The following is a 16,032-nucleotide window of genomic DNA, read 5'->3' as shown; positions in this document are numbered from 1 at the left end:
GCAAAATACTTGAACAAATACTCCTCTCAACAAATACTTCAGTAAAATAAAATACTTCTCTCTGATGGGTTCAAGAAAAGTCATGCATTTGAAGATAGTCTGTCTTTTTTAAATTGTAAGGGTGGGAGCAATGCTCCTTCCAGCTCCCTACATCTCATGACAGAAGCTGGCCCAACTGATTATTTTTTCAAAAACACTTTATTGTGAAGTATTAAAGAATTTTGTTTTAATAATCATCAGGAAAAAAAGTGAGTTGAAAAATTTTCCCCTACTCCTGTTCCACGTCCTCAACTCACTCCACCTCCTCCTCCCTGGTGGAGAATTTTGGTTCAGACTTCCTCTGCAAAGGATTCCCTATGCTGCATGAAAAGTTGGCACTTTGGTCTTTGCATGAATGGGCACTATACCTGGATTATTTCTGAGTCTGGGTTTTTATTGCCAGATATTTGTTTTATGCCTCTTTCAGTAAGTTGTCAAGCTGACTCAGAATTTTTCTTTTTAATTTTCTTGTGTGTGTGTGAGGAAGATCGACCCTGAGCTAACATCTCTTGCCAATCTTCCTCCTTTTTTCCTTTTTTCCCCCCTTTCTCCCCAAAGCCCCAGTAGATAGTTGTATGTCATAGTTTTACATCCTTCTAGTTGCTCTATGTGGGACACCGCCTCAGCATGGCTTGAAGAGCGATGCAGAGGTCCACACCCAGGATCCGAACCGGCGAAGCTGGGCCTCCGAAGCAGAACACATGAACAGAACCGCTACACCACTGGGCCAGCCCCTGAATCAGAATATTTATAAATACCAGATGTTAGTGAACCATATTTTAACCTGCCCTTCCTATTTCTCAGGATATTTCAAATTTGTATGTATTTAATACTCAGTGGTCTTGTAGATAACTAAGCTTTTATGACTGTGAAAGAGATCCATTCTTTTGCTTGACTCCATTTTAAATCCTTTGAGCCTTGACAGGACAGACTGCTACCCCCCGTTTGGGCTCTGTCCTCCATTTTCATCCTGGACAACTGCAAATCAATGATTGACACTGAGTGCTACTGGAGCCTGCCGGGGGGGGGGGGTGGTGGTTGGTGATCACGGTCAGAGCCGAGCAGTGCCTAGTGCCTGGAACACACTGGGCTTTTGCTGAATTTGTTATTTGATTATGCTGTTCAGTAGTGTGAAAAGGAAAGTGTTAAAATAAAACCTGTTAGGGAAAAGGAGGCTCTATCACAACGAGTTGCAGTATATTTTGCCAAAGCTGTTAGATTTTTGAGGCAGCTGGTAGTTTATCAATTTTTATTGCTCCAATACAGTTATTTTATGGCCATTACTAGCAAAAGAGGATTATAGGAATAGTGTTTGACAGGAAAGAAGGGCCAGTGCGAGTCTGTTTGCTCTGGATCTCCTAAAACAAAGATTCTTACTGCCATTCTCTCAGCTTATAGATAGAACAATAACATAACAGGAAGGAACATCAGTTTCTCATTTTATGAGAGCAGTTCCAGAAAAGCTTTCTGCAACATTCTTGAGCACCTGCAGAAGTATCCAGTTTTTTCCTGTAAAGACCTTTTCAGATACCAGCATGATCACAAAGGTTATTTCAAGGCGCTGGTACAGCATTAAGACCAGCAATCAGTAGTGGATTTCAGGGACTTTGTACAGGATGGGGCATGACCCACAGGCAATGTTGTAGGATGTTTGGAGGGTCAAAATATAATTTTCAAAATTAAAAGCATGACTCACATACAAATACAGAATGAACACATGTCAAAGACTAATTTATTAGTGAGGGAACCAGCAGGATGTAGGACTGATTCAAAGAATATTTGAGAGATTCAGTATATATAGGTACTGAAAGTAAAAATGCTAGAATAAGATAGCTAAATTAGATAGAAAAGTGGTTAATGCCCTATAGGACAGTTATCTGTAGTATTTCGGACTATTTCTTCTACCAAACAGAAATTTTTACATCTCTACCAGACAAAAATCTGTAAGTTAACATGTCACTTCAAAAAGTCTGGGCTCTAATCATTAGTGAATAATATGCCAAACAAAGATGCAATCCCCTAAAGAACTAAATAATCCTTGGGGGGGGGGCCTCTCAATCAATGCTCCAGTATGACAATGAAAGGACATTTGGTCACCCTTTTGTATTATTTTTAAGTTTTAATTAATTTCTATTAACAGAGGGCTAATGGTTTATTTTATACCCGAGTCTAAGTCCTTAAAACTAAAATTAAGTTTCTAGGGGGCCAGCCTTTAGAATAGTGTGGTAACGCTTATATATTTTACTTGACACAAGCATTCCAAAATAGTCATTTATTTACCTTTCAAACCAATCACAAGATTTTAGAAGTCATCTGAGACCCAGCCATCTCCTAGGGCAGCAATGCTTTCTTTAGCAGTCTTGACATGTGATCAAGAAGCATTTTTGTGCAAGGAGGAAGGAAACTAACATTACTGAGTGCCTATTATGTGCAAATTTATTTTCAAACAGCCAAATTCCTTTTCTCACAGTAACATGTTACCTATACACTTAGCCACATTTATCAAATAAATGGATTTCTTCAGCATAACTGCTTTGAATTATACCTTAATTTAAAAAATTTATACATAGTATAATTTACCCTTTTTAATGAACAGTTCAAGTTCTGACAAATGTGTAGGTTGTAATTACCACCACAAACAAGATATAGAACAGTTCCAAGCATAATTGCTTTTTAAATGTCAATTAATCAACAAGTATTTATTGATTACTGATGTGTCCAGTAGTCACTGGTTAGTCTTTGGGGATAGCAGAAGAGTGTGAAAAGGGAGGAGAAGTAAAAGATGCGTCTGCCTCCAAAGAACTTTCATAGTTTAATCAGCAAGGCACAGTTTCACACATATGAACCAAGCACAAATAAACAATCTACTACTGCATGAGTTGTGGGTTCTGATATTGACACTGCCATCAAGTGACCTTGAATAAGCCATTTATTATTATTTTTTTTTATCTGGGCATTCCTTTCCTCATTCGTAACTGGAAGGGGCTGTCCTTGATAATCTCTAAGGTCCCTCCTAATTACAAGCACATGTGAATCAGGTAGTGAGGGTTCAGAGTGATTATGAAGGGCTGGGAATTTGAGAACAGCTTTATGGCATTGAGGCGGTCCACCGGTTGGCCCCACAGGGTTAGTGAACAAGGGTAAGCAGTGAGGGATGCAGCATGGAGCTGAGAGGTACAACCTGTCATGAGGCTGTGAAGGGAGCAAATGGATGAATGTTGGTCCAGTGGAATCAAGAACTGCAAGGTGTCATTCTGGAAGACAGTGTTGAGCCAAGCTTTGAACTGTTTGAGAGCCAGGGAGACACAAGGATTGGGAAGCTAGGTTGTCTATTAAGTAAAGAGAGGAATGACACCATGATGACAGTGATCCACAACAATCTGTTACTGAAAACCTGCCATGGGCATGCCCTCTAAGCCCTGGGAATACAGCAGTACAAACCTACCCTTTCAGTTATTTATTGCTGAGTAACAAATCACCCTAAAACTTAGTGTCTTAAAATAACAACCATTTTATTTGCTCACAATTCTATGAGTCAGCAATTTGGGCTAGAATTAGCTGGGTGGTTCTTCTGCTAGTCTTTCCAAGGGTCCCTCATGCAGTTACAGTCATCTGGCAATGTGCCTGCAGCTGCACGATCTAAGGTGGCCTCACTCACATGTCTGATGGTTGGCTGTTGACTGGCTTCTCCACATCATCTCTCTTCCTCCAGCAGGCTAGCTGGGGCTTCTTTACCTGGTTGCTTCAGGGTTCCCAGGGAACAAGAGGAAAGCTACAAGACTTCTTGAGATCTAGGCTCAGAAGTCACCCAGAGTTACTCACGCTGCATTTTATTGGCCAAAGCAAGTTACAAGAACAGCCCAGATTTGAGGAGTAGAGAAACAGACTCCACCTTTTGACAGAAAGAGCTAGAAAGTCACACTGTAAACGGCTGTACATACAAAGATGCAAGGACTTTGTGGCCATTAACCACTCTATCATACCATCCCATCTGGGAAAATGAGTGTTGAGCACATTTAGTCCTGTGGGCCTTCAGAGATGGTAGGAACCGCTGGGGTGAAAAAGATGAGCTTGTGAGTGGGTCCTGAGGAACGTGCAGGATGGAACAAACCCAGAGGAATGTGGAGAACTTCAGGCAGGGCAGTACAGACAGAGCGGCCGGATGACCCATGGTATGTTTAGACTCTAGTGAATGCATGCCTGGGTGGAGTGGGCAAAGAGGATTTGGGAAGTTTAGAGGTAAGGGTGGTGGGAAGGGTTATGATTGGGTATGGGGGACTTGAACTGTTAGGCTCTCAGGAGTACAGACGCTACAGCCAGGAGTCAGCGGTGGCCTAGTGCCAGGAATAGGGATGGTAGTACAGGGAAGAGGCCTTTAGAGCCTACACTTTATAGACAGCAGTCTGGAAGGAAGTTGAGTTGGACCTGGAGTGTAGTGGCACAGAGATCATGGCAAGAAAGCAGCCTAGAGATAATTTCCCTAAAGGCAAGTGCCTACATGGATTCTCCTCAAGGGGCTAAAGGGCTTAATGGGAGCTTTTACAGGTATATTTATAGAAGTATAAAAAATGTTTATCCTGGATTTAAATTGGTTACCCTATAGAGAGCTAAATTCAGGCTCATACACACAAACACACCCCTCTCCTGTATAAGATGTGAGTTTCATATGAGACAAGTAGAATATAACTATTTACAGTCAAAGTTTTGTGTATATTTGAAAAGAAAAAATTCCTAGTGCTCTTTAACATTACAAGTGGGCAAGGAATCATGGGGCAGGCTAGAAACTATGATGGATCCAGGGAAAAGCTGCCTGCAGTTTTGACTGTAATCTATACTGTGAAGCTATGCTCTGCCCAGGCAGGCTGCATACCCACACTTGTCACAGTGGCAGCATGGCAAAGCATCAGTTTTCTTTTGACAGTCTGCAAAATGCATATTTCTTTTCCAAACTATTGCTTTCCACCAGGACTTATGTGGCCCTTAGAAGATGTAAAATGTAATTTTTTAAACACAATATGAGAATTGATGTTTGGTTTGTTAATTAAATTGCACGCAGCAATTCTATTTCAGGTATTTGTGGGAGACAGAATGTAAAGAATTTGAGGGTTTCATACCACTCTGGGAGTGGCAGTCTGGTTGTAAACCTTCAGGTCATCTGTATACAAAATAGGTCACAGAGTAAGGAAGTATGGCATTAGGTGCCAAAGTGAATAGAAAAGACAGGACTTAATGAGGGAATATGGCGTAGGGGATGGCGTCCAAATGAGTGGGCTTTGGGGATGGGCAGGGGGAGTCTCTTGCTGAGCTAGAATTTGCAAGAATTAGGAAGAATTGGCCCAGGCAGGATTGGCAGGGCAAAGAGGGAAGGATGTTCCAGTCGTGAAGAAAGGCTCCAGGTAAACTTGGTGTTGAATTGTTGGTGGTACTGGGGAAGGGGAGGCAGTGAGGAAACAGTTCAGAGATGACATCTCACACTGTGTGTTCAAGACTTCTTATTCCATGCAGTTCCCCTGAAATCCCAGGTGAAGAACTGTCCTCGGTTGATGGATTGTGACAGGTGAAAACATTATAAAACAAATGAACTAACAGACAAGAAAAGAAAGGACATTTAGGTTCCTCTTTGCAGCATCTGGGTTTCATCCACTGTCTAGTAGACGAATGGGTAGCCCTTTATGCGTACCTCATAGGATAGGGAGAAGTTCTCCAGGGGAAAACACAACCCTTCTGCCCTCGATGCTTGCTCAGATTGAGCCAGACCATACTATACAGCAGTTATGCAAGAAAGGGGCCTGCATTGCATTTTCTAATGACATAGCGCTCTAGGGAGAGATTTGAGTGGGCATGCTGAGTTTTTGCAATTCTCTCCTCAACGTGCTCCTCAAAACTGGGGAGGTTTCCTATAAAAAGATGTGCCTTAACATAGACTCTGAGAAATCATAAATGGTTCACATCATGGGGGCTCCAAGAAATCACACCTTCTTAGTGTCATCAACGGTTAGCTTTTTTTAAAAAAGTATAAAAATAACGTTTAGTGATTAGCCAAATTACTTATTTTGTGGGGAGGTACTCAGGTTTATACACTGGAGGAGTACCTAGCCTGGGGCTTGGTTAGAGCAAGCACTCAATGAGTGTTAGTTGATTCTGAGCTACTTTTTGCAGCTTCTTTATGAAGTATAGCAAGGCACTAAATTTTTGGTGAACATGATTCTTTAATGTTGGGAGGGCAAGTAAAACCATCAAAATTGGGCATCTGGTCCAACCTTCGGATGTTATATAGGACTCCCATACATCTATGTTCCTAAACATTTTTACCACCAAGGACAACTTTTGAAACTTCCCCGGAAGACAGCATGCTTTCAAGGCTTGCCAACACACCACACTTATCGATTACTTAATTTCTCCATTTTAATCAATCAAAGATGAACGTTTCTGGGGCAGGCCTAGTGGCATAGTGGTTAAGTTCGCACGCTCTGCTTCGGCAGCCCAGGGTTCACAAGTTCAGATCCCAGGCATGGACCTACGCACCCCTTATCAAGCCGTGGCAGGCATCCCACATATAAAGTAGAGGAAGACAGGCACGGATGTTAGCCCAGGGCCAATCTTCCTCAGCAAAAAGAGGAGGATTGGCAACAGATGTTAGCTCGGGGCTAATCTTCCTCACAAAAAAGAAAAGAGAAAAGATGAATGTTTCTGACAAGAAAAGGTTCTATTAAGCATGAGATAATAATAACAACATATTTGGCATGCCAGACATTGCTCAGCATTTTATCCTTAATATGCCATTAATTCCACACAAGAATTCCAGTGGTCATTATTATTAATTTCATTTTACAAATGAGGAAACTGGGGCACATCACCATCTACCATCTCTTTTTAAATAAATGTATTTAATTTTTAAAACAGGGTAATATATTCACATGGCTTAAAATTCAAAAGATATATATAAAGGTTTGCACAGTAAAAAGTCTCCCTCCAACTCTCTACCCCTGGCCATGTATGCCACAAAGCTATCAGTGTCTTGAATATCCTTCCAGAAATATTTTATATCTATGTAAGCAAAAATGTATATATTAATGCCCTACTATCTATTTTACACAAATGGTAGCTCACAATACACAGTTCTGTTTCTTGCTTTTTTTCATTTCATACATTTTGAAGATTATGCAATATCAGTGTAATATTCCACTGTATAACCAAGCCTTGACTGGTTAGGATATTAGCAATCTTTTGCTATTACAAGCAACACTTCAAGTAATATGCAAATATTTGTTGAATAAATTCCTGGAAGTGTTTGCTGGGTCAAATGGTACGTGTATTTATAATTCTGATGCCTATTTTCAAGTCACTGACTTTTAAAACGTCAGGGATTTTTCATTTTTAATTTTTACCCTAGGAGGAAGGAAGGGAAGCTGAGCTTCTAACACCAAGCAATTTTCTGGAGGAATGTATATCTCTAAGATATACAAAGTGAGCCTTCTACGCAGTTTCCCACACACGCTTCCTAGGGTCCAGCTGCATTTTCATGTAATATATTTCAGGCTACATGCTGGTCGTAAAGCCTATCTCAGTTACGTGACAGGTGTTACTTCTGAAATCTTCACAAGCAAATGCCAAAGGCTGATGCCCCAAATTGCTGTTCACTGGCCACTCACTTCATAGCACTATACTGAATTCTTCACTGCAACCACAAGGAGATTTTTAAATCTTGACCAAATAAAACATATCTACAGAGAATCCTTTGTCCTTATTATAATGCCCAAACAAGGATTTCTTCTCTTAGGTAAAAACTATAAATCACATAAAGATTATGAGGAAAGGCTGCAAATATTTCTCTCATCCTTCAGGTAGTGATGGACTCCCAATCAACCATCTTTTTGCTTAACTACAAAACCTAATACAGCCTAGTACACTATGGTTTTTGTGATAAAGCTTGAACAGGAGGTTGAGGAAACCCAGGGGCTCCTTCGATAATAACCACACAAGATCAGTAAGCAGTCAAGCCACTCATGAGAATATCTATGTCCAGAGCCACACTGTCCCCCTTTGGCTTCCTCCTAGAAAAATCATCACTCAGCCCCACACTCGGTAGAGGAGAGGGTAGGAAAGAAGGTGGTACCATCATATTAGCCTCAAGAAAACACTACATTTAAATGAGTGTTTAACAAGATTTATCAAAGGAAAAGAGGTTACATTGGTTAATAATCATTATGCATTACTGCAATAATGGCCCCCAATTTTTTTCACATCTCCTCGTATCCACACATTTGGATGGTCCCCTACCACAACAACTCTGGGCTTGGCCACAGAAGCACTTCAGTGCTTTGGCTGATGGGACAATATCAAATGTGACATAAGTAAATTGAGAAGTGCTTGTGCACTGGTGCTTGCTCTCACTTGCTCCTCTTTGTGCCTTTGAGACCACCATGTTAACAAGCCCAGACTAGCCAGCTGGAGGAGACACCACTTGGAGTGGAGATGAGCCATCCCAGCTTAGAGCCTCTTAAACCAACCAGCCTGCCAACCAGATGTGTGAGCAAGGCCGTCCTAGATCATCCAGCCGCCAGCTAATCACCCTCTGCGCCAAAAAAAGCTAATTAACACAGCTACCTCAAAGTAAATATGTTTGTGGTCCAGTATATATGGAAAGGGGAAGAGAACACTGGTTTTCCTCCTGTGAAGTTTACTCTGCACATAAGAAATAGTTTCAAACAGAAAAACCTGCAGTACCTGGATGAGAATAAATATATAACTATTGAAAAAATGCCTGTCTTCCCAGATTCTCACAAATGTGCTGTCTGCCATCACAGATGGCACACATCAAAAAAACAAAAAACATAAAAAATTTCCATTTAGTCACTGAAGCATCTTTATCATGATATATTTAAACCAAAGTCTTATACTCAACAGTTCCATTTCTAACACTGAACAACAACTCAGCTTCCCAGGAATTACTTTTTCTCCCAATTCTACTTTTTTCCCCATTTGACAAGGCTAAGTGAAAGCTGAAAGAGCTCCCTTAACACAGCCTAAAAAGCATCAGACACATGAGCCTAATCAAATCCCCCTCTAGAAGCATTCTGCAGGACCAGCTTCTTCTAGCATCACAGCAACTCTTTTCAGCCATGTTAATGGTAGGCAGTAAAAACTGCTTAAGATCTATACATTTGGGCCAGAAACATTGCCTCTATTGGATCACAAAGTGGAACACTGAAAGGGAAATGACTTTCTCAAGCCACTTTTGTTTAGGCCTCACTAGATGCTTTTCTGGATTAACACACACACACACACACACACACACACACACACACACAATACGGTTTAAGAAAAGGTGAAAAACACCTTTCAGTAGCCTCCCATTGCCCTTGGAATAAAACACAAGCTCCTTAACAAGGTCCCATAAGGTCCTGTCAATCTTCCCCTGCCTACTTCATCTCTTTCCCCAGGTCCTAGCCAAACCTCTGTGGATCCTTTCCACATCTCTCTCCCACCTCAGTGCTCTCACAACACCTGCCATTGCCTCTGCCGGGCAATCCCTTCTCGCTGACTTTTACCTTGCTTATTCCTGCTCATCCTTAAGGCTCCAGGGTACCTTGCTGGTCTCCTCACAGAAGCATTCTACCTTTTACTTGCTGTATGACTCTCGGCAAATTACCTTTGCTTCACCTCTCTGAGCCTCACACCTCAGAGAGATATCCTATGTTAAACACTTAGCACAGTGCTCAGCACACAAGAAATGGTTAATAAATCATTGCTGCGGTCATTGTTATTATCCCATATAATAATCTCCATCATAGCTCTTAGCACAGTTACTAATTAGATATTTATTTGTAGAAAAAATAGAAACACCACCTTAGATCCCACCTTAATACCTAATACCTTTCATGCTATTTCCCCACATACTGCGTTTTTGGAGGGGAAGATGAAATGAATGTTTACAGAGCAATTATTACCTCAATTAATTATTATTTCAGAGATGTGGTTTGGCAGATGAAGAAACTAAGGCATAGAGAAGTTAAGTCACTGGCCAAGATCAAGTGGTAGATTAGAATCCAAGCTGGCCTGACCCCACAGCCTGTGCTGGGTGTATGACACCAAAGGCTTCCCTAACTCGTGAACCTTGCCATCTAAGAGCAGCAAGCCTCAGAGAAGACAGACCTTCACATTCACGTACATCCCAAATGACTCCCAAGTATCTACTCTTCAGATCCTTAACCAGCTTGGTGTTCCAATCACCCCCTGTAAACTCTTTCAGCGAATATTCTTCCCCTTGACTGTGATGGTAGATTTCCTTACTTCCTTTCCACTGGATGTTGAGCTCTTAAGGGGGTGAATATCTTTCATCTCTTATACCCCCAGCAAATAGGAGGCACTCAATACATGTCTGCCGAATGAATTAAATGAAAATGTTGGAGACTATATTATGGCTACAAAGTTAGGGAGTGGTGGAGTGGATTTTCATAACAACATTAAAGTTTGGCATAGTTAGGAACAAATTTGATAAGAATGATGACAAAAGGGGAGTCTATCTTAACCACTTTTACAATTGATAAGGATTTCTACATCTAGCACCAGAGATCACATGTGATTTACAAATGTGTGCTTCACAGCTATAGGCAGACTTTACCTCTGGGGCCCTGCATCACCACCAATGTTCTGCTAGACCCCACACCTGAACCTAAGCCACCCTTCATGACAGGATGCCTTCGACAAGTACTGATCTCTCATTGGTTACTCTCGAACAGTTCAGAAAAAGAAATAGAGCAAATGGGTTAATAACTGGTGAACTTGGGTAAAGGGAATACAGGAGTTCTTTGTACTATTCTCGCAACTTTTTTGTAATTATAAATTACATCAAAATAAGAAGTTTTTAAAAAATCTAAAAAATAATAATAACAATAATTTTCCCAGGAGATTCCAGCAACAAGGTCTAGTGTACTGGCCATAATGATACCATATTCTCTTGTCAGCTGTTCCAAAAAAACACACTCCAGGTTCGGGTTTCCTTGCCTATCAGCCAATATCAAGGGACAAAGAGCTCCCTGGGTAGCAGGCTTCAGCCATGGCTTCTGGGTTGTGGCAGAGATTAAATTATTTACCGCTTGAAGAGTATTAATGAACACACAGGTATCTCCTATTGGTCAAAGCCCCAGTACGATTTCCCCCACTTTCTTCACTGGGCTGCCCTCTGAGTTCTTACTTTCCTTTTCCCAAGCTTAGCTATAGGGTCAAATTCTCCCCAGGACCCTTCTTTCTCGCTGTCCCCCAAGAGAAGCACAGAGGCAGTTCTGATGGTAAGACCTTTGCTGCTATTGTCTATGGAGAGACCTATAGGGAGGAGGCAAAAATAACTATAGGGGAGTCACAAAGACTCCAGAAAACAGAAAACTCAAAGCAGTAGTTACTTGGTCTATAATGACCACCTGCTAGCACCCTTTTATTCATTCATCACTTCCACCCACTCATCCTAGATCCTCCCCACCCCACAAACCAGAATACTTCAGCTTTCCCAGCCACTATAGCTGGCACAATAGGTAGAAACTTGTAAACCATTCAAGTGTCCCCATAATAGCAATTTCAGGAGAGTGCCAGAGGGGTGTCACCCAACCCCCACCCCTCACCTATAAGGTGAGGTAAGTAAAGGTCATAGTAAGGTATCCCCCGAAGAGAGATTTTCTTAATGTAAGCCAGCATACGACCTCTACCTTCCTCAGCTCCTGTTTTATATAAGCACCATGAGGAGGTAGGTGCATTATGTCCTATGATAATGTTCAACCTCGGTATCTCTGATCAAGGCTTATAATGGCCCCCTGTAATGCCATGTCTTCATGACACCTGATGTCTCCTGCCTCCCCCAATTCCCCCCAAATACTCGCCTAGTTCTAAAGCCAGACCTCAAAGTAGTGGGCAAAAAGAAGAAATGGCTTTGTGTAGCTTAGGGGAGAAATGGGTTGTTATGGCTGGTAGAACACAAGGGAGAGAAAAGACAAGCATTATCAAAGGAGAGGATCATATCCAACCTATACGCCTTCAACATCCTTTGTTCTTTATTTTAACTTTCACTATCCCATACTTCTCAACTACTATGAGAGCCCTGCACCATTACCTGTTCCGCTCCTGGGAACCTCCTCTACAGGCCAGAAGGCAGGTCACAGGCAACCCTAAGGCTGCTTCCAAGTCACTCCTGGCTCCAAGATGATCATAAACACTTCAGGAAGGAGTGGAAGGCCCCTCTCCACTTTCTCCTACCTGCGACCAAGATTCACAAGCTCCTCCAGGTGAGAAGGCATTTACCACACTGCCAAGGCACAGCAACGTGACTCAGAGAAGGGGGAGACAGAAAGTGTGGGTCCTAGAACCAGAACTACACCCCTGAGTATTCCAGAACTGACTGGAGGAAGAATGCAAGGAACTGTTTCAAGGCAACAATATTGGGCTAAGAGTTCTTCTCTAGCAAACAAAGCTGTAGAGAAGAGCACAGTTGAAGACAAGGTGGCAATCACAGTAGCTAACACTATCTGAGAAGTACTTCACAAAGATCTCATGTAAATCTCTCCCCCCTTGAAGACAGGTATTATCCTTTTACAGTTCAAGTATTTAAGCTCTGAGCTCACTTTAAATGAAAAACAAAATGATATGTTATGGAGGTAGAATACTCCTAGGGCCAAACAAAAAAGAAAAAACACGTCTATTTTCACTTCTCTGGAGAGGCATCACATGAAGTTAATAAAAGCAAGAGAACTACACTATTCGAAGGGTACAGAGACCAGGATCCGCATTCCCATTGTTTACAGATATTATGAAAGTATTAAATTCAATAAAAACACAAAACTTTGTTCAAGCTGACTCCTTTCTCATCCCCAACCCCCCACTCCCATGCTGACAAGAAGTGGCTGCAGGGAATGTATTGAAGAGAACCACTCTGGGAAAGTGGATTCTGGGTTGCTTCAACTAAGCCAAGATGTTGTGCAACCAGTTTTTACCTAAATTATTTTCCATTACTTTTCGAGTTTAGAGAGAAGTAGTTATCTTTATCAGACTGAATACCGGGAATGTGGTCGCCTTTCCCTCCAGGCCACTAGAATCACCATTAACACGGTTTTGATTTCTTATACAATCAGACGGCGGCTGAGGGGCGCGGGGATCTCATCCTCAACTTCACAGATAAATGGTTCTTACATCAAAAAAAAAACTTCGTACCCATCTGAGGCCATGGATTTCCTTGCAACTCAGATAAGTCAGAGAAGCGGCCAAACAAGTTTCTTGCCAAAAGCCTAGGAGCTACATATGTCCCAGAGGTACACAACGATACCAACTTTTAAACATGTCTTCACATACCACCATGATGGTCACTCACTCGAGATCCCGCCCCCCTTTCCTCCTCGCAAGTAATAAACGCAGGTTGCCCCGTGCAATTTAAAGCCAGACTTCAGAGCCGAAGCCGTGGCTCTGAAAAGCGAGAGAGCAAGATCGGAGGGAGGCTATCTTCTTCTTCTTTTTTTTTTTAATCGATTGCCCCACGGCGAAGGGAATAAAACCAAGTTGATGGCTGGAGAAAAGTTAACTTTGCCGTGCCCGGCGGTGGGAAATTTTTCCTGTAAGGCTCGCAAAGCCCTCCCGCTTTTCCCACCCCCGGACCGCCCGGCGCCCGGCGCTCGGCGGTTGCGGCGGCCCCGGACCAGCAGCGCCCGAACAATGACGGGAGGGGGAGGGAAAGTTCGCCAACCCGCAGGGCGCCCGCGCTCGGGCTCCAGGGGCACCCGGCTCCCCGGGGGTCTCGCCGCTCCCCGCACCGCCGGCCCTCCTCTCCTGGCACTCGGTTCTTCCTGCCCCCCAACGTGGAAACAGCCCGGGCGCGCCCTCGCTCCCCGGAGCATCCGGCCCCAGGAGGCCCGCAGAGCAGGTCCTCCCGCCGCGGGTCTGACTCCGTGAGCCCCGAGACCCGGCAGAGGACAGGGAGAGAGGGGGCGTCGGGAAGGGGCACCGGGGAGAACAGCCGGAGCAGTTATGGCGCTCAATTCCTGCCCGAGAGGAGCTGCAGTCGAGCTCCGGCGCCCGCCCCCGTCCCCCGCGCCGGGCCCCCGGCACTGCCCCGGCCGGCAGAGGGGCCACCGGGCACTTTACCTCAGCCCACACACGCTCTCAGTCCGAAGACGCTGGGGACGCCTGAGGCGACCGCGATTCGGAGCCGGAGCGACCCGCAGCGCTGCGAGGCTGAGCCGGGACGCTGCGCTCCGCGCCGCTCGCTTCCACTCCCCGAAGCCGCCACTCCCACTGCCCACCCGGCGCGACGCCCCCTAGCAGGCTCGCGCCGCGTCCTCCCTCAGGGGCGCCTACCTTCGCGCAGCTAGGTCGCAGCGCCTTCTCCGCTCCACACTCGGGCCCGGCAATGTGCTGGGCGAGTCCAGCAGGGCTGGTAACCGCCCCCTAACCGCTCGCTTTCTTCTCTCCCCTCCCTCGCACCTGCCCCCTAATCTCCTCCCCACCCCCGCCCCCCGCCCCGCCGCCAGATCCGGCGGGGCCGCCCCCTGCGCCTCAGCTCCCACCCTCGGCTCTCGCCCGCCGGGCCCGTCAGGCCTCAGCGCTGGGCAGGCGGTTGGGCGGCGACGGCGGCGGCTAAAGCGGCGCGGAGCACTATTGTATTCCTGACACTGTGCGCTCCCACGCTCCGCCTCTTCCCCTTCCTTCCTCCCCCCCCTACTCACCCCCCCCCGCCCCCCCAACCGCCGGCCGCGCTCGCCCTACCCGACTGGCTCCCCGCCGTCCGCCCGCCGCGCGCTCTTCTGGCGGGCTGGGCGCCATCGCAACCGCCGCGCGCCTCGAGGCTCCGCCCACTTTTGCTCCCGCACCCGGGGCGCCGGTGCTCCAGGTGGGTTCCTCGCTGCTCCCGCTGGGCGCGCGGCTTCCAGGAGGAGCCTCGGGCCGGCTGAGTGCCAGAGAGGGCGACGGGGAGGTGCCTTGGCTGTGGTGAAATACAAACTAAGCTTTTCATGGCCCCTTTCAACTCTCAAGTTCTATAAGTGGCCCCTCATGTATTCAAATCGTTGTCCAGCCTCTATTGATTTAGGTCGTTTGTGCTTGAATTACCTATAATAATAAAGCCAAGATGGCTATTAACAGCATCAACTTATTCAATTGTAAGAACAAATAGTTTATGATGTTGTGTGGCTTTTTGATGCGTCAACTTGGTTAGGCTCCAGCCCCTGGTTATTCAATCAAACACGAATCTAGGTGTTGCCGTAAAGATATCTTTTTTTTTTAAAGATTTTATTTATTTATTTTTTTTCCCCAAAGCCCCAGTAGATAGTTGTATGTCATAGTTGCACATCCTTCTAGTTGCTGTATGTGGGATGCGGCCTCAGCATGGCCAGAGAAGCGGTGCGTTGGTGCGCGCCTGGGATCCGAACCCCGGGCCATCAGCAGTGGAGCCCACGCACTTAACCACTAAGCCAGGGGGCCAGCCCCAAGATATCTTGATGTAATTAAAGCTCCTGATTAGTTGACTTAAAGTCAGGGAAATTACCCTGGATAATCTGGGTGGGCTCAATCGTTCCTTTCTGACTGCATGCCCTACAGATTTTGGATTTGCTTAGCCCCACAATTGTGTAAGCCAATATGTTGTAATGAATGAATGAAAAAACAAATTGTATATATTTATGTATATATATACATACACACACATACACAGTCATGCCTCACTTAACCACGGATACGTTTTCAGAAATGTGGCGCTTTGGTCATTGCGCGTACATCATAGTGTGTACTAAAGGGGAACAGAACTTGCCACCCCAAAATGTGTCTAACGTGAGGATTATTTTAGACTGATTATTTTTAAGAAACAAAAGACTCAGAAAGTTTTTCTTGTTACATACCCCTAATCATCTAAAAGAATTCAGATAAAAAAACCTGTCTCAGGATGCGAGCTATCACCTTAGCATAACATGAACTAGGTGGTAGACAGGGAGGAACCTAGAAAAGCCTGTTTGTTGGGCTCTC

General features: G+C 44.6%; 1 protein-coding gene across 3 annotated transcripts in view; it reads right to left on the bottom strand.

Moving 5' to 3' along the window:
- Positions 1-14,439, bottom strand: part of JADE3 (jade family PHD finger 3) — a 127,102-nt gene extending 112,663 nt beyond the window's left edge. For 2 of the 3 annotated variants that reach the window (XM_058535722.1, XM_058535724.1), the window contains exon 1: positions 14,374-14,439. The gene's annotated coding sequence lies outside the window, so the exon portion shown is untranslated. Of the gene's footprint in view, positions 1-14,160; positions 14,235-14,373 lie in introns of those variants that run through there. The other variant, XM_058535723.1, reaches the window with a different exon arrangement.
- Positions 14,440-16,032: the final 1,593 nt, after the last annotated feature.

This window comes from Diceros bicornis, chromosome X (genome assembly GCF_020826845.1).
Source record: "Diceros bicornis minor isolate mBicDic1 chromosome X, mDicBic1.mat.cur, whole genome shotgun sequence".
Lineage (NCBI taxonomy): Eukaryota > Metazoa > Chordata > Mammalia > Perissodactyla > Rhinocerotidae > Diceros > Diceros bicornis.
The sequence above is the reverse complement of the archived record's forward strand: the minus strand, read 5'-3'. Positions and strand labels throughout refer to the sequence as shown.